A 24,905-nucleotide genomic window follows, 5' to 3' on the forward strand; every position below is an offset into this window, starting at 1 on the left:
TTAGGGAATGAATGGGCCCTCCAGATTGTGCTGAACTACATATCTCATCATCCATCACCATTTTCCATATTTGCTGGGGCTGATGGAAACTGGAGTCCTAAAAGCAGAGGGCACTGTACCACGTTATCTACCCTGTAAGGAATGCTGAGATTATGTAGGATATGAAGTGCATAGGGGAAGGGCTGTGTCATGTGTATTGATTTACCACCATAGTGGAAGATATATTAAATAATGAACCCCACAACAATTATAATATTTAAGATTTGTGGGGTTAGGGTAGGCTACGTTATCCGATAGTTAAGCAGATCCACACCGTACGTTGAAAGAACATCCACACACATTGAAAACACATGAATCCCCCCCCAAGAGTCCTGGGAACTGTAGTTCACAGCGCTACAATTCCCAGCACCCTTAACAAACTAGAGACGATGGTGATGATATCACTGATTTGTGACTCACCTTCTAAACCACTGTCTCAAGTAAAATTACATACAGTCCCTGGGATTTCTTGGCGGAGGTCGTGTGCTTGAAATGTGCATCGGATGTGTTTTAAAGGTATGATGTGCCTGACGCAACTATTATTTCTGGAAAGCGGCAGGTGTTTGTTGTGAGCAAAGCGGGAGGCGCAAGAAGGTGCCTGTCTCTTTAAGAAGGTCCGGGTTTTTCTTTTTTAAAAAAAACCATCCCGGTGGCAGGAATTAGGCTTCTAAAGAAAGAGCAGAGAGTGGAAATTGGATTGAGCAAGCCCTGGGCACAGGACCAAGCTGGATCTGTAAGGATTGTTATGCTAATCACCTGAGTGCTGGACTTTCATCACCCTTTGAGTTCAGAGTGGAGAGCAAATGGGAGCCTTCCTGGGCCCTCTCCTGATTTGTTTGTTTTCCACTGGACCAGAACATCATCACCTCTTCCTTGTTTTTCAGTTTCAGTTCCTCAGCTGCCTGCTGTTTTGCAACACTGTGGTTGACTCAAATAAAGGTATATTTCCCAATTGTGCATTTTCACCCCACTCCCCAGTGGACCAAACTTACAGAGGGGAGAACTGGCTTCAGTCTTGTGTGATCTACTGGATTCCACCCGCTCCTCCTTTGCACATTCCAGTAGAATTTAGTGGTTAGGTTAGTGTTAGGCCTAGGAGACCAGGATTCAAATCCCCAGTCTGCGGGGAAGCTCAGTGGGTGACCTTTGGCTTCTCACGGTCTCCCGGTCTAGCCTACCTCACAGAGCTGTTGTACAGATAAAGCAGGGACAGCCATGTAAGCTACCTTGATCTTCTTGGCGGAAAGCGGGGATATAAATATCAATAAGATCTTTCTGCAGTTAAGATTGCAACCCTAACTTCCCTTACCTGAGGCAGTACAAATTCAGGGGCGCTTAGAGGAAATTGTGGGTTGCCCTGCTATTTTTACTTTAAAAAACTAAATAAAATTATGCAACTATGCAATAGCGAGCCAACTTTTTAAATTTGTTAATATAATTTTTATCAAAGTATGACAACAGTTGAAAATGAAACAGTTGAACATTAAATAAACAACGATTTAAGAAAAGGTAAAAATTACAACCATATATTTGCGGCGCATTCATACATCAAATACTGGAACACAAGACACATCACGTTTCTTATGGTTTTCCGGATGGGCAAATTGAATTTAGAATGTTCAGAAAGCCCCTGTGTGAGAAGCCAGGAAGGTGAGATCTCTCCAGGTAAAAGGCTAGGCAAAGAGAAGGATGCTCTCAGGTGAGAGCTAGGAAGACACATCTTTTTCTGCATGGGACAAAAGTTTGTCCCTTATTTGTGAAAGAGGATACTGTATTCTCCTATCTCCTTTTCTTTTCTTTTCTTTTTATTATTCCTTGTATAGATTTAGCTTGTCTTTTATTGCATTGTGAAAAGTGTTAAGAAAACTTCATAAAAAAAAAAGAATGTTCAGATAGTAAACAGTGATGACTTTCTCTTCTTCTTGATGGGTAAAGCATAAGGTTCGTGCAAAGCAGGTCAAAGACCTGGTCATAGCCATACCAGCCAAGACTGTACTATATTTCAGCAGTGGCATACATCATAACTTACGGCTCAGCCAGTAGAGCACGAGACTCTTAACCTCAGGGTTGTGGGTTTGAGCCCCATGTCAGGCAAAAGATTTCTGCAGTGTAGAGAGCTTGGACTAGATGACTCTAATTGGTCCCTACAATTCTATGATTCTATATACATTATAAAGGGACACAGGTGACGCTGTGGTCTAAACCACAGAGCCTAGGGCTTGCCGATCAGAAGGTTGGCGGTTCAAATCCCTGTGACAGGGTGAGCGCCTGTTGTTTGTTCCCAGCTCCTGCCCACCTAGCAGTTCAAAAGTATGTCAAGGTGCAAGTAGATAAATGGGTACCGCTCTGGCGGGAAGGTAAACGGTGTTTCCGTGCGCTGCTCTGGCTCGCCAGAAGCGGCTTAGTCATGCTGGCCACATGACCCGGAAGCTGTCTGCGGACAAACGCCGGCTCCCTCGGCCTATAGAGCGAGATGAGTGCCGCAACCCCAGAGTCATTCGCGACTGGACCTAACGGTCGGGGTACCTTTACCTTTATATACATTCTAAAGTCAAGGGGGGGTTGGCCACTGTGAGAAGTGGATGGTGGACTAGGTGGGCCATGGGCCTGATCCAGTCAGCTCCTCTTACATTCCCATGTGTGACCCAGACCAGCAAGGGATTGTGGAGAGGCGTGATGTCATTGCTCGCCTGCCTCCCTGCTCCTCCGCCTTCCAGCTGGACTCAGGGGTGTCCCACGCCATCTCTGCCTGGAAGAAGGGAGGGGGAAGGAGGGCCGGCCCTGTCTGCCCCCTACACCGCCCCCGCCCCCTGTACCCAGAGCACCGGATGGCCAGGGTTTTTGGAGAAGCCGGGCTTAGTGGAACTATTCAAGCCAGCCGCAGCCTGGCAACCGGGTGTCGACAATGGGCGCCCAGGAGGGGGAATGTTTCTGCATGCCTGATCAATGGGAGCAGGGTGAGACAGGCAGGCAAACAGGAGCTGGGAAAGAGACCCAGAAGAGAAAGGGACCCTTCCCACCCCTCCTCTCTGCCCTGACTCAGTTCCTTTCATTTATCACGGGCGCTTTGTGGAGCTGGTGACACAACAGAGGCCTTTCGGAGGGAAGGCTCCTTGCGGGGAGTTGGGACGAGGGGTGTGCGTGTGTGTTTTCCCACCTCCCTCCCTCCCCAACCCAAATTAAATATCAGGCTCTGCCCTTTTACTTCTTTGTCACCTCCTGGAAAGGCGGGGGCGGGTGAGGAAAAGGGTTTTTTTCCCCTCTCCACACCCCCTTCCCAAAGTCCCATCTGTGCTCAAGTCAGGCCTCCCGGATTTGCAGACCCGAAGGAATGTCCGTTTCCCTGGGCAGACAAAGGAGCAGCCATTCCCACCCCCAAAAAAGCACCCACACCTCAGACCCTTGTTTGCTGACCCAAGGGAGAGCAGAACGCCTGGGTTTAAAATGGCAGCCATGCCCAGCAGCAGTTGCGGGGGGGGGGGAGACTCTGGCAACAGGGTGCCAGGAAAGGCTGGAGGTGGTTATTGATGGCTACCACCAGCCATGATAAAATGTAAAGGTAAATAATAATAATAATTTATTATTTATACCCCACCCATCTGGTTGAGTTTCCCCAGCCACTCTGGGTGGCTTCCAATCGAGTGTTAAAAACAATACAGCATTAAATATTTTAAAACTTCCCTAAACAGGGCTGCTTTCAAATGTCTCCCTTCACATCTGAAGGGAGGGCGTTCCATAAAGCGGGCGCCACTACCGAGAAGGCCCTCCCTCTGGTTCCCTGCAACCTCACTTCTCGCAATGAGGGAACCGCCAGAAGGCCCTTGGAGCTGGACCTCAGCGTCTGGGCTGAACGATGCGGGTGGAGACGCTCCTTCAGGTATACAGGACCCCTGGACGGTTAAGTCCAGTCAAAGGAGACTATGGGGTTGTGACATTCATCTCGCTTTTAGGCCAAGGGAGCTGGCGTTTGTCCACAGACAGCTTTCCGGGTGGGTCACGGGACCAGCATGACTAAACCGCTTCTGGCGCTATGCAACACCCTGACGGAAACCAGAGCGCAGCGGTACCTATTTTATCTACTTGCACTTTGCTGTGCTTTCGAACTGCTAGGTTGGCAGGAGCAGGGACCGAGGAACGGGAGCTCAAGCTGTTGCAGGGATTTGAACCGCCAACCTTCCGATCGGCAAGCCCAAGAGGCTGAGTGGTTTAGGCCACAGCGCCACCCGCGTCCCTACCAGCCAAGATAACTATGCTCTGTCCCCACAGTCGGAGGCAGTGATGCTTCTGAGTACAGTGGTACCTTGGGTTAAGAACTTAATTCGTTCTGGAGGTCCGTTCTTAACCTGAAACTGTTCTTAACCTGAGGTACCACTTTAGCTAATGGGGCCTCCCGCTGCTGCCGTGCAATTTCTGTTCTTATCCTGAAGCAAAGTACTTAACCCGAGGTACTATTTCCGGGTTAGCGGAGTCCGTAACCTGAAGCGTCTGTAACCTGAAGCGTCTGTAACCCGAGGTACCGCTGTACCAGTTGCTGGAAATCTCAGGAGGGGAGAGGGCTTTTGTGCTCGGGTCCTGCTTCTGGCCGGCTTCCCAAAAGAGGCATTTGGTTGGTCACTGTGAGAACAGGAAGCTGGACTAGAGGGGCCATTGAAGCGGCCTCCTCCCGCAGTGGGTTTTGGTTGCCACCAAGGGTGGACATCGAGGGAGACAGACAAATATGACGCACAATGAAGTGGGCTCCCAGCAAACAGGTGGCATAGGGCTTCCCTCTAAGACAGGCAAGCGTTGTTAGGTTCCCCCCTTCAAACAGGGTTGTTGAAGGTACCTTGAAAGATGGAAAATGTGGCCCATGGCATATTTGCACACTCTACTTTTTGCGCCAGCTCAAAAGGTTCAGCACGCTTTTTGCATTCTTGCAAAAATCTGTGGCTCCTGAAGGTTCTTTTTATCATATGTGGTGGTCTTGTGGTAAGGTTAAAGCTTACTGGGAAATGATATACAGTGGTACCTCGGGTTACATACGGTAATATGTAACCCGACGTGCTTACTGGGAAATGATATTAAAGCTTACTGGGAAAGCTTACTGGGAAATGATATACAGTGGGTTAAAGCTTACTGGGAAATGATATACAGTGGTACCTCGGGTTACATACGGTAATATGTAACCCGACCCAGAAATATTACCTCGGGTTAAGAACTTTGCTTCAGGATGAGAACAAAATCGTGCTCTGACGGCGCAGCAGCAGCAGGAGGTCCCATTAGCTAAATTGGTGCTTCAGGTTAAGAACAGTTTCAGGTTAAGAACAGACCTCCGGAACGAATTAAGTACTTAACCCAAGGTACCACTGTATAATGGAAAGGATGTTTAAAATAACCTTTGTAAAACAACACACAGACACACACAAAAAAACCCAGCAGCCTTTCTTTTGGGAATTACAGGGACAGAACTACCTAAGCCATATAGAAACTTATTCATGTAAAATAAGAATTTTACTTGCCCCCAAATGGAAAAAAGCACAAGTCCCAGCAAAAGAAGAATGGATACAAAAACTTATGGAATATATAGAAATGGCAAAACATACCAGAAGAATAAGAAATCAAGATAACAAACTTTTTATAAAAGAATGGAAATGGTTTACTGAATATTTACAGATAAATTGTAAACAGATAAGAACATTGGCAGGATTATTGTAATAACCTGCAGTTTCATAAGAGTATATATTTAAAAAAGATGACTAAATGAGCAAGTTAAGTTAATCTGGATATGCAGAATATATAAAAAATAAATTTAAGGAACCGCAGAAAGAGGGAGAAGGAAGTCATGTTTTGAAATGTTAAGATGATTGTAATAATTAGTGAAATGTATAAATCTGAAAGGGACGTGGGTGGCACTGTGGGTTAAACCACAGAGCCTAGGACTTGCCGATCAGAGGGTTGGCGGTTCGAATCCCCGCGATGGGGTGAGCTCCCGTTGCTTGGTCCCTGCTCCTGCCAACCTAGAGGTTCAAAAGCACGTCAAAGTGCAAGTAGATAAATAGGTACCGCTCCAGCAGGAAGGCGCTGCTCCGGTTCGCCAGAAGCGGCTTGCTTAGTCATGCTGGCCACATGACCCGGAAGCTGTATGCCAGCTCCCTCGGCCAGTAAAGTGAGCACCACAACCTCAAAGTCAGCCATGACTGGACCTAATGGTCAGGGGTCCCTTTACCTTTACCTATAAATCTGAAAAGTATTAAAAAAATTTTTTTAAAACCACTGAAGCTTCTATTTGACCAAAAGCTGCAACTGTTGGGCAGCAGAAGGGCGTGTGTTGAAACCAGTGTGGGACTGAAGCCCCTCTCAAAACTGGTTCCGGATTTGATGAGGGTCCAGCATGCAATGCTATATGGATCTAATGTCAGATGTATGTTCCTATTTTCCACTGCAAACCTGCAGCCCACGGCCAGGTTGGGGGGACGGATGGACAGGAAAGGCCATGTGGCAACAGAAGAGAATGGCAGGGGGCTCAGAAGAAAGATGATGTTCCTGAACATCTGTTGCCCAAGGGGAATGTCAGCTCCAGTTAAAGACAGAGCTGGAACTACTAGCATTGCTGGTGCAGGAGGTAAGGCAGAAGATTCCGACTAGAATCTGGAAGTTGCATTTCAATATGTTTACACCCAACTGCCTTACCTGCAGTTTGCTTCCTAGAAATAGAGGCTGCTCCATTATTCTATTCTATTCTATTCTATTCTATTCTATTCTATTCTATTTATTTCATAAAATTTATGCACCACTTAACTGTAGGAAAACAAACAAACCTCAAAAACCGGTTTACAAAATAGATGAAACAATAAAATTATCAATAAGAAAAATTAACAGCAATAATATAAAACTTTCAGAAAGGTAAAATAACCACAGACTAAAAAGAGATTAAAAGCCACACCAACTTTTTAAACATCTGGGTGGGCTTGTCTAAAGAAGGATGTTTTTAGTGGGCACTGAAAAGAGTGAAGGCGCCTTGACTGACATCAAGAGGCAGGGAGTTCCAATGTGTAACGCTGCCAAATGTCAAGTTTCTACAAATATAGGACAGGTATTCTGTGGCACCTGTAACAGGGGCAGTTCTGCCAACTGAAGCGGTCTAGTTGGCAGTTCTGCCAACTGAAGGCGCATATGATCTCGTAGATTATCCATGAGGGCAAATGAGGCACTGCTTGCACCAATCTGAGCCAGCTGCCACCAGCCTGCCTCCCTACTTACATGCAGCCCAGAGGGTGGCACTGCCGGTCAGCATCCTCCTTTAGGTATCGGTGTTGCCCCTGAAGAACTCAGCTGGGGTGAAACTAGAATGAACTCTCTCCCTTGTCATTGGCTCTCTGGCGCCACCTAATGTCAGGCTCCCTGCTCTCCTGCCTACCAGCTTGTGGGCAAAGGTTCTATTTAAACACAGGTCTTTTCCAGTTTAAACTCAGGTCTTTTCCAGGTTGCATTTGGAAGCCCATTTTGCTCCACCGATCCTGCTTCGAGATCAGCACAGACCTGATCTGCGAAGAGGCACAGAAGGACTGGATGGTCTTCAGGTGCATTTTAACGTGTCTGTGTTTCTAAATTTATTCCTCCCAACGCTACAGCCTGCCACAAGATGTAGCATTAACACACTGAATTGTAGCTGGAAAATCTCGCCAAATATGCAAAGGAGTTATCTCAGAGCCGGCTTGGAATAAAAGCTTCCCGAGTGATAATTTCGTTCTTTTATCTGCGGGAGCGTTAAATGCAGGTCCCAAACAATACGAGCTCTGAGCGCCACGTCAAAAACCCTGAAAAGTTCTAATTGATAATAAATAATTCAGCTTCTCGCCCAGGCCCCAAATTTGTTGAAATCTTCGGCAGCAATCCAAGCAAACGACTTAAAGTCCCAAACCTTTCACTGTGGGGGGTGGGGGTGGGGAATTGGCCAGATGAAAATTACAGCACCCTTTGAGCTCCCCAAGGCTCTAGAACAGGGGTTGGCAAGGTTTACCAGCCATGGGCCGGATCATTCCTACGGAGACTGTCCGTGGGCTGGACTGGCACAGCGCGATGCCGAAAATCAGGTCTGTGCATGTCTGTGGCACCAACAATCGCTTCTGCACATGCCCAGACGCCAAAAATCATGCCTGAGCAGAAGCAATTTTCAGCGTCTGGACATGCGCAGGCGTGATTTCTGGCGCCGCTTGGTGAGTCCCCGTGCCGCGCTGCGCTGGTTTAGTGCAGTGCGCGGGGGAATTGCCAAGCGGGCAGCTCGGTTCGAGGGTGGCTCCTGGGCCGGTAAAATGGTTTTCGTGGGCCGCTTCCAGCCAACGGGCCACACGTTGCTGACCCCTGCTCTAGAATCTTCACCTTATGACTGTGGAGACCAGCGTTTGCCAGCCTGGTGCCCTCTATGTTTGAAACTATAATTCCCATCAGTCCCAGGTGATGTGATGCACAAGGTAAAGGGAGCAGAACTGTAGCTCAGGGGCAGAGCACCAACCTTGCATACAGAAGGTTGCAGGTTCAGTCCCCAATGGCATGCCGGCTTCCAACACATATAAAAACATAATAAAGCATTTAACATTAAAAAACTTCCCTATACAGGGCTGCCTTCAGATGTCTTCTAAAGGTTGTACAGTCGTACCTTGCATCCTGAACGCCTTGCGAGTCAAATGTTTTGGCTCCCAAATGCCGCAAACCTGGCAGTGAGTGTTCCGGTTTGCAAATGTTCTTTGGAACCCGAATGTCTGACGTGGCTTCCGATTGGCTGCAGGAGCTTCCTGCAGCCAATCAGAAGCTGTGCCTTGGTTTCTGAATGTTTTGGAAGTTGAGTGGCCTTCCTGAACGGATTCCGTTAGACTTCCGTTAGACTCTCCTTGGCTCAGGGGTTGCATAACTCCATACCCTCCAACATTTCTCTGAAAAAATAGGGATATCCTAAGGAAAAGAGGGACATTCCAGGATCAAATCAGAAACCGGGAATGTCCCTTGAAAATAGGGACACTTGGAGGGTCTGGGATTGAACTTGCGGCCTTCTGCATTCATAGCAGATACTATACCAGAGATTGAATCTGGGACCTTCTCCTGCATGCAAAGCGGACGCCCCACTAAGCTGCATTCCTTCACAAATGGGATCGTAGGAAACAGCCTTACACCATACCAGATCACTGGTCCATATATCTCAGTGTCCTCTACTCTGAGTGGCAGCAGGCCTCCAGCCCATGGGTAGGCAACCTAAGCCCCGGGGGTCGGATCTGGTTCAATCGCCTTCTAAATCCGGCCCACGGACGGTGCGGGAATCAGCATGTTTTTACATGAGTAGAATGTGTCCTTTTATTTAAAATGCACCTCTGGGTTATTTGTGGGGCCTGCTGGCGTTTTGACATGAGTAGAATGTGTGCTTTTATTTAAAATGCATCTCTGGGTTAGTTGTGGGGCATAGGAATTTGTTCATCCCCCCCCCCAAAAAAAATATATAGTCCAGCCCCTGACAAGTTCAGCTCCTGCTGAAAAAGTTTGGGGACCCCTGCTCCAGCATTTCAGACTTCTTGCAGTACCACCGGGATATGTTGTTAGGGATAGAATCTGGGACTTTCTGTACGGAAGGCAAGACGCTCTTCCTCTGAACTGCACCTGTTCCCCAGTGTAGCTTGGTTGCCAGCACCACCACCCCTTCCCTGGCTCTCCAGCGCCTGGGAGTTGCTAGCGCCACCCAAGCTATGATCGCTGGATGCAGAGAGACGGCTACGGGCTGCCTGGCGAACCTGGGCGTGTGAGAAGCAGATTACTGCATGGGCTCAGCAAAGAGGCTACGCAGCAGCCAGGGAGGAGTTGCCAAGGTGAAAGCAGTTTAATAGGTTGCTGCTTACAGGCTTAGAGTGCTTTACAGGTGCCTTGTCTGGAAATATGACCAGCAGCTGCTAATTGCTTCTCTAACTGGCCAACCTCATCTGACATCTTCCTATTTTGAGAGCAGGGACTTGCCCTCCCCACAAGGCAAGAGGGATGATTCCATCCCTTCCACTTCCCCCCTCTGAACACACTGCAGACGAGCAAAAAGGCAGTTTTTAAGGCAATGGCTTGTTTGAGACAAGAGAAACTCAACTTGTGGGTTGCGAAGTAGGCTTGTTTCAACGGGCAGTAGTTATGACAGGCCACAGTTTAGGGTTTGAACATGAGTCACTATGGTTTTTCTTCAAAGCACAGGATTTAGGTCTCAATGTTTTGCTTAAATGCTTTATAGGTTTCTTCTCGTTTGCTGATGCTATGTATGGACCTTTTGTTTGTGGTTTCGGGGTTGTACCTTGCATGCCCTGCTTAGAGATTTTATTTATTGTACTTCATAAAATATACACAATGCTTGATTTTTAAAAAAAAAACACACCTCCAAGTGGTTTGCAAAAAAGATTTTAAAAAATTATCAATAAGAAAAAATAACAACAATTTAAGGTTTGAGAAAGTTAAAACAGCAATAGATCAAAACTCACACCCACTTTCTAAACACCTGGGTGGTCTTAATAGCTCATTTGGTTAGGGTGTGGTGCTGATAACAGCAAGGTTGCAGGTTCGATCCCTGTATGGGACAGCTGAATATTGCTGCATTGCAGGGGGTTGGACTAGATGATTCTCAGGGTCCCTTCCAACCATTCTATGATTCTATATTTTTAGCAGGTGTCCAAAAGAGTACAGTGGTACCTCTGGTTGCGTATTTAATTTATTCCAGAGGTCCGTTCTTAACCTGAAACTGTTCTTAACCTGAAGCACCACTTTAGCTAATGGGGCCTCCTGCTGCTGCCGCGCGAGCACAATTTCTGTTCTCATCCTGAAGCAAAGTTCTTAACCCGAGGTACTATTTCTGGGTTAGCGGAGTCTGTAACCTGAAATGTATGTAACCTGAGGTACCACTGTACAGTGAAGAAACCAGCCTGACGTCAATGGTTCCAAAGTTTAAGCACTGTCACTCTAACATATTTATTTCTTGCAAATGCCGAATAGGTATTACAGTATGTGGCATCTGTAACAGGGACAGTTTCACAGATCAGTGCCCTTTTCTGAGCCTTCCGCAGCTCTGCAATATCCTTTGACCCTTAGTCAATCATGTCTCTCCCCACTGTGGCTTCTCTCTTGGCTTTCCCCGGGTTCCCAGACTGGCCCCATAGCGCAGTCACCTGCTTTTTCTTCTGCTACACTGAAAATCCGGTGCAGCTTGTTTCAGACACTCACTCTCTCTCACACACACACAAAATGGGAAACCAAATAGCCCTCCCTTATTCTTCCCAGCTGAAATGTTGCACCTGATTAATTCGGGTTGTATAAATAGCCATCTCTGCGGCCCAGCAGCCGGCATCAAGGCCCCTGCTGTCTGGCGGAGAAGCCTCCCTGAGCTGTAATTAAAAACTTTACCCCTGAAAGGCTGTCGGGCTGAAGAAAGGAAGGAAACAGAGAGAAAGAGGAGAGGAACTGGTTCTCGGACGGACCTAACAATTATGCTCTTGATGAATTATTCAGGGTGGTTGCGGGGAGGGAGCGGGACTGCAGAGATGGATTTCCCTCTGCCAGCATTAAACATGTGAGGAGAGGCTCAGATTTTAGCTGTCCAAGGAAAGGGTGCTTGCCGGGAGCTCAGCGGATCCAAAATCAGGTGCACAGCTTTTGTGAGATTACACGATGAGCATCACAATCTGGGTGGTGGGAGGCAATTTGGCCCAGGCACAGTCTAGAGCACCAGAGAACAGCCCATAGCACAGCCTGCATCAAGCTCCTGCCCTCCAAAAGTTTTGGACTACAACTCCCATCAGCTGGGGTTGGGTATGTTTAGCCTGGAGAAGAGGAGACAGATGGTCACTGCCTCCTGTGGGAGTGAGTTCCGTAGGTTAACTTTGAAGAACGATTTCCCCCTTTATCTGTCCTGAGCAGCTTCACTGTACAGTGGTACCTCAGGTTAAGAACTTAATTCGTTCTGAAGGTCCGTTCTTAACCTGAAACTGTTTTTAACCTGAGGTACTACTTTAGCTAATGGGGCCTCCCGCTTTCGCCGTGCCGCCGCCACGCAGTTTCTGTTCTCATCCTGAAGCAAAGTTCTTAACCCGAGGTACTATTTCTGGGTTAGCGGAGTCTGTAACCTGAAGCGTCTGTAACCGGAAGCGTATGTAACCCGAGGTACTACTGCATACAGTCAGAGATCTAGATGATGTAAAGACCACTGCATCTTCGGGGGTGGGGAAGTAGTAAAATGGACTGTGGAATGGCTCATCTGCTGTTAATATTACAGTGGTACCTCGGGTTAAGTACTTAATTCGTTCTGGAGGTCTGTTCTTAACCTGAAACTGTTCTTAACCTGAGGTACCACTTTAGCTAATGGGGCCTCCCGCTGTCGCCGTGCCACCGTCACACAATTTCTGTTCTCATCCTGAAGCAAAGTTCTTAACCTGAGGTACTATTTCTGGGTTACCGGAGTCTGTAATCTGAAGCGTCTGTAACCTGAAGCGTCTGTAACCCGAGGTACCACTGTATGTCGACCAGTTCTAGCGCAATGAGGGGGTTTTCTCCCCATCTATCGACATTCCACACACTGTGCATCATTTTATAAACCTTGGTTTTACATCCACTCCAGCACCCTTTTTTCTGAACTGGGAAGCAAACGACGTTTCAGCTTTTCCTCCCCGAGAACAGACACCCTTTTCCTGCACCTTCCACAATACAATGGTACCTCAGGTTACATACGCTTTAGGTTACATACTCCGCTAACCCAGAAATAGTGCTTCAGGTTAAGAACTTTGCTTCAGGTTGAGAACAGAAATCAGGCTCCAGCAGCGCGGCGGCAGCAGAAGGTCCCATTAGCTAAAGTGGTGCTTCAGGTTAAGAACGGACCTCCGGAATGAATTAAATATTTATCCTGAGGTACCACTGTTTCCTTGTTGTTGAGATGCAGCAAATGGGACTTGGGGGAGTCTTCCAAGAGGAATCTGGTTGGGCATTAATGCAAGAAGGGGGTTTACGGGAAGGTCAGGCCTTTCTCAGTGTAAGCCTGGGACATGGTGAGCACTTGGCCAGAGCCTGCACTAATTACTGCCCCTAACGAGGACACCAATTAGGAACAGCACTTGAACCAGCTTAGCTCGTTTCCTTCTTCTAAAGAGGAGAGCTGCTTCCAGGAGCAGCGGCAACCCAAGACTGAAAAGGGAGGCATTGTGAGGCTTCCAACCTCACCCCTGTCCGTGGAACAGTGTGGCAGAGTGGTTAGAGGGTCAGACTAGAACCTGAGAGGTAAAGGTAAAGGGACCCCTGACCATTAGGTCCAATCGTGACTGACTCTGGGGTTGCGGTGCTCATCTCGCTTTATTGGCCGTGGGAGCTGGCGTACAACTTCCGGGTCATGTGGCCAGCATGACTAAGCCGCTTCTGGCGAACCAGAGCAGCGCACGGAAACGTCGTTTACCTTCCCGCCAGAGCAGTACCTATTTATCTACTTGTACTTTGACGTGCTTTCGAACTGCTAGATTGGCAGGAGCAGGGACTGAGCAACGGGAGCTCCCCCCTGTTGTGCAATTTGAACTCCCAACCTTCTGATTGGCAAGTCCTAGGCTCTGTGGTTTAACCCACAGTGCCACCCGCGTCCCAGAGACCTGAGAGACCAGGGTTCAAATCACCACCGAGCCATGAAGCTCACTGGGGGACCTTGGGCCTCTTAGCCTAACCTACCTCATAGGGCTCTGGTGAGGATGAAATACAGAGGAGAACTATTTCTTGAGGTCCTCAGAGGAAAAGTGGGATATTAATGGAACAATAAACAAATATTTCAAAAGCATTTCATCTTCGAGCCCTTCCAGACGCGGGGAGGGGAGCGGCTGGCGGATGTATAAATATGGAACATTTTTATTATTTCTATCCTTTATTACATTCCTATCCTGTCTGTCCTCCAAGGTGGGTTAAAGACTTCTCATTTGATCCTTACAACAGCCCTGTGAGGGAGGTTAGGCTGTGAGTGACCGGCCCCTGAGGTCACACCCAATAAGCTTCATGGCTGAGTGAAGATTTGAACCCTGGTCTCCTAGTCCAACGCTCTAACCACTGCACCACAGTTGCTCTTTGTTGCGGGGGGGGGGTGGTGAATCTCAGAGACCTGAATTAAAAGAAATATTGTTTAACTGAAGGTAGAAAAGATGGATGTTAGCACGGGCTGAATGTTTTAAATTAACCATTTACCGTATTTTTTGCTCTATAAGACGCACCAGACCACAAGACGCACCTAGTTTTTGGAGGAGGAAAACAAGAAAAAAAATATTCTGAATCTCAGAAGCCAGAACAGCAAGAGGGATCGCTGCGCAGTGAAAGCAGCAATCCCTCTTGCTGTTCTGGCTTCTGTGATAGCTGCGCAGCTTGCATTCGCTCCATAAGACGCACACACATTTCCCCTTACTTTTTTGGAGGGAAAAAGTGAGTCTTATAGAGCAAAAAAGACAGTATTCTTTTTTAAATGTAACCTGCAGATGGAAAATCAGAAGTTTTCTTTTCTTTTTTGGTATCTTTTCCTAATGTTTCTTTTTCTTTTGTATTTTATCTTTTCTCTCCCGCTCTCTCTCCTTTTTTTCTTTCTATTTTCCCTTTCTTTCTTCTGTTGCTCTCCTTTGTTCTTCTTCTTTTTCTTCTTTCTTTGGAGTCCTATGCCTGGGGCCTTTATGTTAAGGTCTAGAATATGTATACTCATCATGCGGGTGATAATCAATGGAGGACCCTGGGAAATGTGGGACTCCCAGGGTGAGAGGCTGGGAGGGGAAAGGAAAGTTCCCAGGTGAGAGCTGGGAGGAGCTATTGTCCTTTGTGGGTGATAAGAGCGAAGAATTACTTTTAAGAGAGGACACCATATTCTGCTCATTCAATTTGCATTTTTGTAGTAATAATAATAATAATAATAATTTTTATTTTTATTGCATCATTGCCACCTGCAGGGTCAATTCTTGCACTGCAGCACCGAAAACGGGCCAAAAAAGCAACAACCCAGGACATTTGTGGTATAAAAAGTGACAGGATTTCAGCAGGGAACTGCAAGAGATGCATCTGCTGCCAACGAAGCGGTTTGTCCACCCCAAAACATATAACCGTGTATAACCACCCTGACACCATCGCGAGTACAAGTCATCGCGAAAGCGCAATTTTTAAAAAAGAGAGGATTGGTTTGGTGAATTCTGATTTGACGTTCCGGAGGGGGTCCTTAGAGACACCAAGTCCCAAGCCACGTGCCACGACAGAGCAGCTGGCACTCCACATGAAGTGAAAAAAATCAAGCCAGGGTGAAGAGAAAGCAGAACTGGAGGTACGAGTGATTTGCTGTAGGTCAGAGGGCATTTCTGAAGCTGCCACAATGGTTTAGCAGCAACAGCAACGGCAACAACCCAATAGCCTGCTGGATCAGGCAATGGCCCATCTAGCCTAGAATCCTTTTCTCTCAGTGGCCGACTCCTCCTGCCTTAGTTATATTGCTGAAATGAAGACAGCTTGGTTTGAGCGTTAAGCAAGCTCCATTCAGTATTGGCACGCCAAACCAATCCCTGAGCTCAGAATTCCTGTGTCCTTTGCACCAGCCCTGGGTTGGCGGACTTGGGGGCTCTAGTTAAAGAACAAAGTAGGCCACACAAGCCTGAAACACACAATAAAATGTTCCTGTGAGCCTAATCTACCTATCCAGAGAGTGAGGTGCTCGTTGCATCTCTGCATGCTCAAGCCCGGCCTCCTTCCTTCCTGCCAGCCTCAACTGAGCAGAGGGAACTAGCCTCTGTGGTTGTTCTGGGAGGTGTCTTCCATCGCTCCCTCAAAGGCGTATTCCTGCTGCCTCCCTGCATGATATGGGTTCCTCTGTAGATGGGGGCACCTTATATTTTTGCCTTTTGGGGTGGGAAACTGCCTCCACTTTTAATGGGGGTGTTTCAGCTCTCAGATGTTTAGAGGATATTTTGCTGGCCCGTCTCCATCTGCCATGTCTCTGGTAGAAGAGAGTTCAGAAGAATACCCCGCAGAGATCCCGATTCTTGACACAAAAGGGGGACAGGAGAAGTGCCAGCCTCGCCCATCCACAAAAAGCCAGAGTCCCGCTTAGCCTGAGAAAGCCTCCTGCCTGCTTCTTTCTCTGGGAGTAATTGAGTCGAGCCCTTCTCCTCTGACCCTGGTGGGGCTAGCTAGACTCTCCAATTTCCACATGAAAGGAGCCCTCAGGGAAGAGGGGCTGTTGGGATGAGGGAGGAAGAGGCCCTTCCTCCTTTTCACATTCACAAGGAGGCCAGGAGGACTATAAATAAACTCTGCTCTGGAAACAAGAGCTTTTCCGTGGCTGCACCCAGGTGCATGAAAGAGAATTGGTTGTTCTGTGCGCGAAAGATCCATTGACACACACACTTGTGTGTGTGTGTGTATTTGAGAAAAAAGTTAGCATACACTCCTGCAAGTGCAGAAATTTACCAGATATGCAATTGCAACTTAAATGAAGATATGTATATTTCTTTCTAAAAACAGATATATAAAAATAAATATTTTTTAAAATGTACATATATTGATAAAGAGGGACACGGGTGGCGCTGTGGGTAAAACCTCAGTGCCTAGGACTTGCTGATCGTACGGTCAGCGGTTCGAATCCCCGCGGCGGGGTGAGCTCCCGTCGTTCGGTCCCAGCTCCTGCCCACCTAGCAGTTCAAAAGCACCCCTAAGTGCAAGTAGATAAATAGGTATCGGTCTGGCGGGAAGGTAAACAGCGTTTCCGTGCACTGCGCTGGTGCTGGCTCGCCAGAGCAGCTTCGTCACGCTGGCCACGTGACCCGGAAGTGTATCCGGACAGCGCTGGCTCCCGGCCTCTTAAGCGAGATGAGCGCACAACCCCAGAGTCGGTCACGACTGGCCTGTACGGGCAGGGGTACCTTTACCTTTATATTGATAAAATGTTACATTTCATGATATAATTTTTAAAACTGGAAAATATGTGTGTGTGTGTATGTTTGTGTGTATACGTTTGTTTTTATTTTATAATTTATTAAAAGCATTTGCTTTCATTTATTTTAAAAAATATTTATTTGCTGCTATATCATAAAAATATATATATCAAAGCAGTTTAAAGCCATATAAGAAAATCTTTAAAGAGTTAAAAACTTGGTGTACTTTGCTTTTTAGCTTACAAAGACTTCCAAGGAACAGATTTAAAAGTCAGTTCCTGCTTGTAATCTAAAAGGCACAGCATAAAAGGAAAGGGCTACTGGGAGGGAGAAAACAAGCACAGCCACTGGTTTTCAGTGACCAAGTTTTTATAATGACTAACTGGGATGGAAACAGTTCGAGGAGAACATAAAGTTACTGGCATGTTAGTAGCACCTTGCTGTGGAAAAAAAGAGAGATGTTTAAAATCATGTGATACACACATCTCTTTATCTGTGGCAATTTACAAAGAATTAAAAAGCATAAGACAGGCTTCTCCAGCCTGGAACCCTCCACGTGTTTTGGATTACAACTCCCATCATGCTATAGTAGCTGAAGCTGGTGGTAGTTATAGTATCAGCTTCAAATACTAGCAGTCCATTCAAGGTCTTCTTCAGGCTTCCCAGTTCCTCTTCATTCCCAAACAATTGCACCCACCCGTACCCTCTTCATTCTCGCTGGTGCTTTGCTGCTGCAGATACTGTATTTTTCGCCCTATAGGACGCACTTTTTCCCCTCCAAAAATGAAGGGGAAATCTGGGTGCGTCCTATGGGGCGAATGCAGGCTTTCGCTGAAGCCTGGAGAGCGAGGGGGGTCGGTGCGCACCGACCCCTCTCGCTCTCCAGGCTTCAGGAAGCTCTGCGCAACCCTCGGGAGACCGGCTCCAAAGGTTGCGCAGAGCTGCCTGCAGTCCCCGGCTCAGCACAGCTCTGCGCTGCCATCGGGAGCGGGGCGCTAAGTCCCGTCCCGCTCTGGATGGCGGTGCACAGCTGCCTGCCGTCCCGGGATCAGCGCAGCTCTGCGCGGCCACCGGGAGCGAAGCCCGCCCCGCTCCAAATGGCCGCGCAAAGCTGCCTGCCGTGCCGGGACTGAAGGAAGATCTGCGCCGCCATCCCGAGCGGGGCGCTAAGTCCCGCCCTGCTCCGGATGGTGGTGCAGAGCTGCCTGCAGTCGCGGGATCAGCGCACTTCTCCCCATCGCCAGCCCCACAAGCTCGGGGGACAGCGAGGAGGCAGAGCGTGCCTTCCCACTGTTCCCCGAGCTGGTTCTTCCAGCCCCGCACCTGGGGGGGAAATTTTTTCCCCCTTTATTTTCCCCCAAAAAAACTAGGTGCGTCCTATGGGCCTGAGCGTCTTATGGGGCGCAAAATACGGTAAGTGTGAGCCCAACGTTGCTTATCTTGGCACAGCCGACATCAGGTGCCCCTGTACAGTCTTCTTTGGCGATCACTCGTAGCCGAGTAAGATTGTCTTCCATAAACACAGTTTTAACAATGAATCTGTAAATGACTGTGGAGGCCAATTCTGGATCCACACGTCCTTCCTCAGTGGGGACAATTGGTTTCCGGGCGGGAGTTGGTCACAATCTGGATTTGCCAAGGGTGCCTTCCTCTTAGCACATTTCTCCCTTGCGTCCTGAGTTCAAGCGTCTTCAAAGTCCATCACACCTTTGGTAAAGGCTGTTCTCCAATTGGAGCACTCGCAAGCCAGTGTTTCCCAGTTGTCGATGTTTATACTGCATTTTTTTAGATTTGCCTTGAGAGAGTCTTTAAACCTCTTTTGTTGACCACCAGCATTACACTTTCCATTTTTAAGTTTGGAATAGAGTACAGTGGTACCTCGGGTTACATACGCTTCAGGTTACAGACTCTGCTAACCCAGAAATATTACCTCGGGTTAAGAACTTTGCTTCAAGATGAGAACAGAAATCGTGCAGCGGCGGCACAGCAGCTGCAGGAGGCCCCTTTAGATAAAGTGGTGCTTCAGGTTAAGAACAGTTTCAGGTTAAGAACAGACCTCCGGAACAAATTAAGTACTTAACCTGAGGTACCACTGTAGTTGCTTTGGAAGACAATAAGGTGGGCCCTAAACTTTAAACCAGCCTTCAAGTCTGGGGCACTTGAACCACTTGTTAGATCTCGCTGGGAAATCGTGCAAGAGTTTCTCTCCCGCACACCTCTGCCCTCAAGAGTTCATGTGCGCACTGCTCCCTTTGGCCGGCATTCCTGAAGCAGAGAGAAATGTACGGCGAGAAACGGGAGAGAGAAGGGAAGGAATTGTTTTCTGTCGAGCAGGCAAGGCCGCGTGATGTTACCTTTCCGCAAAAGGCGAAGAGGAAAAGAACAGCTTGTTCTCCTTATCTGTCAGAGGGGTAATCAGAGGAGAGAGAAGAAAACCCTGGAACGCGATTTGGATGGCTGCATGTCAACAGCGCCTTTGTATGAGAGCTGGCAATAGCATCCGAGGGACTGTCCGTATTTCACAGGAGGGAATCCAGCGCATACCAGAACTTCAGGGTTGCGCATTTAAAGTGGGTTGAAGCGCTTTGTCTCACCCTAGCGCAACAAAACACTTTTTTTGGTTTTTAATTGCGGTTTGGAAAGCAGTGGGGAAATGCCCTGAAAAGTGTGGGGTGAATGAATGATGAACAGGATGACGTGTAAACACCCTGCAAGCAAATGTGGATGAATGCAGATAAGTGGTCCTTGTCATACGAACGTAAATGTAAGAACAGCAGAAGAGCCCAATCAGTCAGGCCAAAGGGTACCCATCTAGTTCAGCAGCCCTGTTCTCAAAGTGGTTCCCCAGATGCCTGTGGGAAACCGGCAAACAGGACCCAAACATGAGGGGACCCTCCTCTCCTGTGGCTACCAGCAGCTGGTATTAAAAAGCTTTTCTGCATCCGACCGTGGAAGCAGAGTATAGTCAATTGCAGCTAGTAGCCATTGATAAGGGACGCGGGTGGCGCTGAGGGTTAAACCACAGAGCCTAGGATTTGCCGATCAGAAGGTCGGCGGTTCGAATCCTCACAACGGGGTGAGCTCCCGCTGCTCGGTCCCTGCTCCTGCCAACCTAGCAGTTCGAAAGCACGTCAAAGTGCAAGTAGATAAATAGGTACCACTCCGGCGGGAAGGTAAACGGCATTTCCATGTGCTGCTCTGGTTTACCAGAAGTGGCTTAGTCATGCTGGCCACATGACCCGGAAGCTGTCTGCGGACAAACGCCGGCTCCCTCGGCCTATAGAGCAAGATGAGTGCACGACCCCAGAGTTGGTCATGACTGGACGTAATGGTCAGGGGTCCCTTTACCCTTTACCTTTACCTTAGCCATTGATAGCCCTATCCTCCATTCATTTGTCGACTCTATTTTAAAGTTGCTATAAGAAAAACTGCTCCTTTTCACTTATAGGGTATTTTGGAGCCTATATAGAGTCCTTAAGTGGGTTCCCTATCGGTAGGAGAAAACAGAAGCCAACCAGAGAATATTGAGAAGCAAAGCAACTAGTAAGCCTGATCTTTATTAAAGGAACTGTTGCAATAGGGTCCCCACTCACCACACACAAGAGGGAGAACCTTGAAAAATGGTGCACAAGCCCTTATATAGATTTTTGAAACTGCCCACCCTGTTGCCCAAGACCAACCCCCTAAAACAGCATACATACATCACAAAAGGAGGCTGTCTACAGCAGAGGAGGTGTCTGCCAGGATACCTGATAACGGTCACTGATTGCATTACCTGGACAGTCTGGCCATTTTTTTGTGATGGTTAATACTTTAGTTCCTGAATCCAGGTCACAGGCTCACCCTATTCATACACAAATACGCCCTTAAGGCAGGATTTGCAAGCAAAAAGGCAATGGGAAGGCTTTCTCCATTTGCCTCCCTTACTGCAGAGGAATATTTGAGATCATTGGGAGAGTCAAAATGGCTTCATGGTTCATATATTTAGATATGTGTGCATTTATGAATATTTATTTTATATGTGAGACCTTACAATTCTTATAACAAAGTCAATGAGGTTGGTGATCACCACTGCCTTCCATGCATTGTTCAAAATCAGCCATGCACATTTTGAACTTGCCTTGCCATGGGCCCTGACAACCCACGCTACGCCACCGCTTCTTCTTGAGTTATGTGCCTGACTACCCATGGCTATCAAACTGCAGGTACTCTAGAAAGCATTGGAATGACCTCAGTAACGACAGGCCAGCTTACCTGTTAAGACAGCTTGCAAACCACTTAACCTGCAAGACGCAGCCTGAGGATAACATTGGTTTCTTAATCCCCATGGAGCAGCAGGAGCAGCAGTGCGGCCTAAACTCCCATCAACCCCAGCCAGCACGTCTGGATGATGCAGGGGCTGATGGGAGTTGTAGTCCAAGAACATCTGGAGGGTGCCACGTTGGGAAAGACTGTAACAGACCCTGCTATGCATGGACATATATGAGCTCCCAGGATTCTTTGCAACCCAGAGGGGCAACATGGCCAACAAGGCAGTTCAGAAAGGGCTCCCTGGAAGGGGAAGGTGCGCAACCTGCTGCTTTTACACCACAAAATTCAGGATAATGTGATCTATAAAGGGAGAGAAGGGACACGGTTGGCGCTGTGGGTTAAACCACAGAGCCTAGGACTTGCCAATCAGAAGGTTGGCGGTTCAAATCCCCGCGACGGGGTGAGCGCCCGTTGCTCAGTCTCTGCTCCTGCCAACCTAGCAGTTCGAAAACACGTCAAACTGCAAGTAGATAAATAGGTATCACTCCGGCAGGAAGGTAAACAGCATTTCCGTGAGCTGCTCTGGTTCTCCAGAAGCAGCTTAGTCATGCTGGCCTCATGACTCGGAAGCTGTACGCCGGCTCCCTTGGCCAATAAAGCGAGATGAGTGCCACAACCCCAGAGTCGGTCATGACTGGACCTAATGGTCAGGGGTCCCTTTACCTTTACCTTAAGGGAGAGAAAAGGCATCTGGGTAGTTACGCTCATCAGACCAACCAAATGAACATCCCAGATGCTCAGAAGACATGGCAGCTATACATGTCGGAGGATGCACACACAACATATGGTATCATGCTGTCCTTCCTTCCAAGGGAACAAGAGAAAGGAGAAGGAATTCCCTGCCTACTGAACTGATACTGCAATGGGCTGCTAAGAGATCGCCAAACATCTCCCCCTCCCCCAGACCCCATAGCTAAACCCATCCCCCAGAGGCCCAGTTCCCAGGGTCTTCAACTGAAGATTTGCATAGAGCTTCCAGATCATTCCTAGAAGACAGGACAATGGCATTCCTCCCCACCCCCTGCCCTCAGCCTTGTGGTGTAGATGGATGGGGGTCCCTGTAAAAAGAAGGGGAGGGGCAGGGCAAGATCTGAAGGGATGGAGGAGGCTGGAGACAGGCGAGAAAAGAATGGGGCAAATCTTCTCTTTTGTTCCATCATTGTCTCTGCTGCTGCTCAGCCAGGACTGGCCAGTGAACGTCTATGGAAAGGAGGCAAACAGGGTTTTTTTCCGTGTTGAAAGTGATGCAAGAGTTTGCAGCATCCAAGGGTGGACTGAACAGCCCAGAATTTGTCCCATTCCGTCTCACCTTCTGGGTAAATAGTTAAAAAGAAGGAAAAAAAGAATTGCACACCGATAAAATCCACATTCTACACAATTAAAACACACCCTTTAAAACATGAAAAACATGCATTCATCTGCATAATACATGTTTCATAGGCATCTTCTTCTACAGTATAAGATAGGACTTTTCAGAAACCATAAAAGGCGTCATTGCAAGTGAGAGCTGTGTTCAGATTCGCAAGCAAGTTCAGAAACAGAGGAACGTAAGACCACAAGAAGAGCCCTTCAGCTAGATCAGGCCAGAGACCCATCTAGTCCAGCATCCTGTTCTCACAGTAGCCAACCTGATGCCTATCAGGGCATGCACTGGGTGGAACTGGGTCTATACCCTCTTAGGTGTGAGTTCTGAAGGCGGGGCCCTGACTGACTCCAGCTACAAAAGCTGAGGCTGCTGAAGAGGCCAGGGACCATCTTGTCTCTTAGTGCAGACTCAAGTCATTGAGCTGAGCTTCTACAGACACAGCCCTCCCAGCAGAAGCATGTAGCTGTATGTTCTATGCTTAAGATATGTTATTCGCTTGATAATTATGCTGCTTTACATGTGCATTTTATATTTAACTTTGTTTAGTAATGTTTCCCACATGTGGGTTAAGTTTGCTGCGTTAAAATGTGCATTCTGTAGCTGACCTCCTTTGTAATCCTGAAAACTTTAAGATCATGTTTTAGTTTCCCATTGCTTTGAATGTATAATTTATATTTTAGTTTCTTCAATAATGTTTTATTCTGGGTTGTTTTATTTGATGTTTTAACGTAAACTGCTTTGAGATTCCCCCCCTAAAAATATAAAGTGATATAGAAAAGGAATGAATAATAATAATAATAATTTAAAGGTATAATGAGTACACACACAAATATCTATCTATCTGTCATCTATCTATCTATCTATCTATCTATCATCTATCTATCTCCTCTTCTGGAGGGGCCGCCTTCAAATAGTTGAAGGACTGTCACATACAAGATGAAGCAAGCTTGTTTTCGCTGCTGTTCCAGAGAACAGAACGAGTGGATTCAAGTAACAACAAAGGAGATTCCAACTAAAGACTAGGAAGAACTTCCTAAGAGCTGTTGGGCAGCAGAATGGACCACCTTGGAAGGTGATGGAATCTCCTTCATTGGAGGTTTTTAAACAGAGGCAGGATGACCATCTATCGGGGAATCTTGAGCTGTGATTCCTGCATTGCAGGGGGTTGGACTAGATGACCCTAGGGGGTCCCTTCTAACTCTACCATTCTCTGTTTCCACCCGCTATGAAATGCATTCAGAGCCACATTCTTTCCCTCAAAGATTCTGCGTGCTGTAGTTTTATCTCTCACCACTGGAAGCTGGTGCCCACTGGGAGCCCAACAGTAGGTGGCGCCAGAGCCAACTGAGTTCTGGTTTTCTCCCCATCCCTGCTGAGTTCTGCAAGGGCAACACAGAGACTAAGAAGGAGGAAGCTGGTCGCTAGTGGCACCTGCTTCATCAGTAAGAAGGCAGACAAGTAAAAGGCTGAGGTTGGTGGGGGCAGTGCCTCACGAAACCAGCCTCCGCTGCTTCTCAATTTCCAGCAAGACTTAAGGAACTGCAGTTCCCAGAATTCTTGGCCAGAAAGGAATATGCTTTAAAAGGTATACAGTGGTACCTCAGGTTACATACGCTTCAGGTTACAGACTCTGCTAACCCAGAAATAGTGCTTCAGGTTAAGAACAGTTTCAGGTTAAGTACGGACCTCCGGAACGAATTAGGTACTTAACCCGAGGTACCACTGTAGTGTGTTTGCAAAACATCTTAATTAATAAAATGCATCTGAAGTCCCTTGGGGTCCCAGTGCCTAATTTGTGGTGGATTTGCAGGGAAGGGATTTTATTTATTCCTTTTATGACATTGGCATGTCTCCAAGGAGATCAGGGTGGCATTCATGGGGTCTATCCCATTTTATCCGCACAACGACCCTGTAAATTACATGATTAGAGCAGATCTACATTCCCGCCTAGAAAATGCATGTTTTGAGATGTAAAACAGTCGCCTGGACATCCCATCTCCAGGGTCAGCCACCGGTAGAAAGCTCAGCCTGCCGCCCCGTGGAACTGTCAAGTACTACCAATGATTTATCCACCTTTCAGGACTTGATGGCGGTTTCTCCAGAGCTGTTCGCCTAAAATGTTAGCAATGCCTTGTTTCTTATGTTAGGCCAGTGGAGGGAAGCCACTGGGCATGGAATGTGGCCCTCCATGTCTCTCTGTCTTGCCTAATGCACTCTCCCCAGCCAAACCCCTCACTGACCCTGCCCTACACCTTCCCTGAGTGATGTTATCTTCCTTGCTT

General features: G+C 47.6%; 2 long non-coding RNA genes across 2 annotated transcripts in view; one reads left to right on the plus strand and one right to left on the minus strand.

Moving 5' to 3' along the window:
• Nucleotides 1-24,905, plus strand: part of LOC309521212 — a 254,515-nt gene that overhangs the window by 211,372 nt on the left and 18,238 nt on the right. The window lies entirely within an intron of this gene.
• LOC309521227 lies at nt 1,550-2,630 on the minus strand. Its single transcript, XR_014214584.1, has 2 exons — nt 2,572-2,630; nt 1,550-1,765 (listed from the first exon to the last, which is right to left on the minus strand). It is a non-coding gene; the product is annotated as an uncharacterized lncRNA (long non-coding RNA).

Source organism: Podarcis vaucheri (assembly GCF_965113315.1).
Source record: "Podarcis vaucheri genome assembly, chromosome: 16".
NCBI lineage: Eukaryota > Metazoa > Chordata > Lepidosauria > Squamata > Lacertidae > Podarcis > Podarcis vaucheri.